General features: G+C 51.7%; 2 non-coding genes across 2 annotated transcripts; both read right to left on the bottom strand.

The window, feature by feature from the left end:
* Positions 1 to 890: 890 nt before the first annotated feature.
* Positions 891 to 951, bottom strand: MIR503 (microRNA mir-503). Its single transcript, NR_129495.1, has one exon. It is a non-coding gene; the product is annotated as a microRNA mir-503 (primary transcript).
* A 271-nt stretch (positions 952 to 1,222) lies between these two features.
* MIR424 (microRNA mir-424) lies at positions 1,223 to 1,281 on the bottom strand. Its single transcript, NR_129384.1, has one exon. It is a non-coding gene; the product is annotated as a microRNA mir-424 (primary transcript).
* Between the last annotated feature and the right edge of the window lie 2,871 nt (positions 1,282 to 4,152).

The raw sequence follows: 4,152 nt of genomic DNA on the forward strand, positions 1-4,152 counted from the left end.
CGGTGCCCCCCCGGGGGCGTGGACGGCAGGGAGACCGAGGGCGCTGGCTTCCTACCGAGATCCCCACAGGCAGCCCGCCTTCTCTGGGCCTGCTGGCTGACTGGACGTGTTCTCAGGAACGCTAAGGCACTAACTTAGGGACAGCCTGAGGTCCCCGTCAGGAAGGGCCCCGGTCGGTGGCTGCCCTTTCCTCAGGAGCTGGACTCACTGCTCCGCCAGGGGCGGCAAGGGTGTCCTTGGGGGCGCTGCCTCTGGGGTGGGGTTCTGGGGCCAGATTTGGGGCGGCTGAGGACAAAAAGAATCTTAAAAACGCAGAGAAACTCATTCTAGGACACCCCCTGAGGCCTCAGACTTCCCATGCTGCTCCCCCCAAGGCCTCCGCACCCCTCTAACTCCCCCGCTCCGCGGAAGCTCCCCCCAACATAGCTGGCGGAAAGAAAGACGAGGCTGTGGGGCAGGGAGCCGGTACTTTATTCGTTCCTGAATTCCAAAGTCCTTCCCACTCCTAGGACACAAGGTCCTTCACCAGGAACCGCTGAGAGGAGCAGGGTCTGCTTGCAGCTGGTCACCCTTCCTGACCCCCTCCCCGCTTTGTGCTCCTTTCCAGGCCCCCATTTCGTTGTTGGGTAGTGAAGACAGCCTTTCCTCCTGGTCGTTCTGTGGGGAGTAGGCTAAATGGTCAGTGTTTGGGAGGGGATTTTTTCCCTGGTTGTTGGAATTTAACTGGGCAGGGAAAGGGGCCACTAAAATGAGGCCCCTTCCGCTCCCAGTCACAAACACAATGCCAGGCAAACATTGGATGTTGGACAAAGGTGCTCCAGAGGGACAGACCCCTCCGGTGGCTGACCGGAGACTTACCTGGTGGGTGGCCGTGCGAGTCCCAGGCTTACCCTGGCAGCAGAAACAATACTCCAGAGCCCAGACCTCACTGCAGTAGTGTTACCGCTGCTAGGGCACGCCTGAGCGCTGGGCACCGCCCCTCCTCGGCCTGCAGCACTGCCCACAACCCCCACCCGGCCCAGGCCCAGCAGGGCTGCCCTCCCCTGACCTCCACGGTGCCCCGCGCAGGGGGTGGGGGGCGCAGGCAGACCAAGAGAGACCCAGCCCCTCTCCCTCCACACACACACCTACCTGCTCCCCAGGGGGTCTCGCCAGGAGCCTGCGCTGCTCCCTGGAACCCTGTGTCCTGCAGACCCCACCTTCTACCTTCCCCTCGAGGGGGTATAGCAGCGCCTCACGTTTTGAACCCTTTACAGCACTTCAAAACATGAATTGCTGCTGCATCCCCACGGAGTCAAGGAAGGGGGATAGCCCTGGTGTACCTGCCAGCAAGGAGAGACTCAGTCACCAGAAGGAAGCCCTGTCCCACCCCGCCCAAAGGCGAGAAATAAAGCCAAACTTACTAGGACACAGTACACCAGAGTCACGTCTCGCACTGTCGACAGCGTCATCGCTTGATTGCCAGAATCTGCGGGAAGAGTGGAGGGGGGGGCTCTCAATTTCCCCCCCCCCAGGACAAATCTTGGAAAAGTGTAGTGGTGGGAGCACAGCCGTGGGAGCATAGCCGTGGGAGCTTGGAATCTGGGTGGGAGAAAAGCTTGCCTCTGAAAGTGGACGAATAGGATTAATAACCGATTAAATAAATTGAGGCAATTTGGCAACACCTGATCTCTCTTACCAGCTTCCAAGTCTTGGTGAACCGTGTTTGCTGCTGCATATCCTAAGTCTCAATGCTCCCATTAAAAATTAAAAAAAAAAAAGTTTTCCTTTTTTGGAACTATTTAGAGAAGGATGACTTGAGGGAAATAACCAAGGCGTCTCTGGCGGCCTCAGATGCTTCTAGCATGTAATCTAGGTGCGTGATATAGACAGTTCAAGCCTCAGAGGGCTTCTTATAACTCTGCCGTGTTTTCATTCTCCCAGCAAACACCCTGCTTTATTTTTCAGGGCCAAGAATGAGAGAGGACTTTCTGTAGATGAACTACCCCGAGGTTTACATATTTAATTGATTACTCAAACATAATCATACATAATTTATACCTGTCAATGTCACCTATCAAAGCATGAATCTGAAAGTTTAAACACTTGATGTCAAGCCACTCCTTCCGGTCTCAAGCAGCTCTGCAGAAACTCTTTCATGTCCTGAAATGGCCGGCACTGTGCATAGTCTTTAATGATTAACTCATTAGATCCCTTTTTTCCTTCTGAATAGACACATATTAGCAATCAGTTACATGCATTTTCCTTTGTGTTTAAACAAAAATTCAAGGAAGGGCAAGGAAAGAAATCACCCTGAAAACCTCAATCAGAAACCTGAAAGTTAAAACAACGCCAGTGTGAAAATAATGGGTTTGAAAGTTCAAATATATTTCAATACAAGTAACAGACATCCAAAGTATTCCCGTCTGTTTTGTTTCATTTTATACAAAAAAAGTCAGTGTTTCAAAGCTGAACATGTGAAGTGTCCTATTTATTAGTTAATAAAATGTGCAAAGTAGTTAATACTTAAGAGCAAAATGCAGAACACCACGGACTGCGACCAGTGTTAACAGATATACGATTTGTGCCACGGTAAACAAAGCAATTAATAATAATGACTAAATTGGGGCAAACAGTTAAGTGTCTCTAAATTCCATCTTGGTTTGGCTATGATATTTGCAAGCAACTTTTACATTGACCTTTGGGATTAATGGAGAAAAACGTCGCTGGCTGCCCTTAAAAAGAAAAAAAAAACATGTTTAGCAAAAATACAATCACAGTTTAAAACACACAACTTTCTCCCCATTAAATACTTTATTTCCGCAAAAGACAATACATGAGCCATCGCATCAGATGTTAGGCACCTCAGTGTAACCTTTCTTGAGTTGACCGCTTAGAAAAATAAAAGTTCATTGGAAATAGTGTCAAAGGTGAAGGTCCCTTCAAGATAGCCTTGGAAACTCACGGGAAAAGAATTCATGTATACATTTCGCTTTAACCCTTTCCTTCTCTCCACTGTGACAATACAACGACTTACATCCCGCGAAAGCCAGCAGGCTCCCCTAGTGTACGCATTTCCCCTTGGACTGAAATGTACTTACGAAAAGAGAGTACAAAGAGGCATCCTGTCACTCAGGCGGAGGGTCCTTGGCTGATACTACAGACAAAGAATCGATACTTTCGCGTTGCCAGAGCCCCACCCCCTCCCCAACTGCAATGTGTTGGGCCAGATGATTTAAGAGCCCAAGAATACGCCTCTTCCTCTGTTCATATCTTACAACGTTTTGTCTTTGCGTTTCGCGGATGCCGTCTTCCCCACGCCCCGAACACACCAAGTACCTTCCCCGGGCGTATGGGAGCCACTTTCCCAAAGTCAAGTTTCCTCCAGGGAAACTAAACCACCTGGAAAGTTTTAATTCGGGGGACAATTGAATCACGCATTTCTTTCTAAGACGTATCTTACTGCAAATAGGAGTCGCGAACGTCCACTTCCACTCTGTCCAAAGCAGTCGCCCCGGACCCCAAGGAGGCTGACAGTCGGTCACTGCCCCTGACCCCGTTTGCTGTCCCTCCACCCTCCAAGTTAGCCCGTCCCAGCCCGTTTCCTGAGAACTCGTCCCGGCTGCACTCATTTGCGAACACTTCAAAGGTCGGTTTCATCCCTGCCCCAGCCCCCCAAATGTGCTTTCCGACCCCAAAGCGACACACAACTTTTACAGAATTACCACCAGATTTTTTTCGCTCTCTCTGCCGCAACCAGTGTTCTGGCAGCGGCAAACGCCAGCCTACAAGTCCCTTTTAAAAAAAATCGCATGTCACCTCTCGCTCCACTCGAAAATGGCGCCGAAATCGAAGAACTTCTTAAATTTCATTGTAAGCTTTCTGCAAAGGTTTCTGGGATTTTCCTGCGAAGCTTCTTGGCCGCGTCTGAGAGCGAGCGAAAAGGCAAGCAAGCGGGAGAAGGAGGAAGGAAGGGGTGGGGAGGTGGGGACAGACCGACTGACAGCGAGAGCGGGCGGGGCAGGGCGGCGAGCAGGGCTGGGACTTGGGAAACCGCGAGGTCGCAGGGTGCGAGGTGCCGGGCACCCAGCCACAGGGACCGGGAGCCGGGAGCCGGGAGCCGGGGTCGCGGCGCGGAGGGCGCGCTCTCTCGCCGGCTGCCGGCCACGCTCT

This window comes from Tupaia chinensis, unplaced genomic scaffold (assembly GCF_000334495.1).
Source record: "Tupaia chinensis unplaced genomic scaffold, TupChi_1.0 Scaffold149560_1, whole genome shotgun sequence".
In the NCBI taxonomy this organism is placed as follows: domain Eukaryota; kingdom Metazoa; phylum Chordata; class Mammalia; order Scandentia; family Tupaiidae; genus Tupaia; species Tupaia belangeri.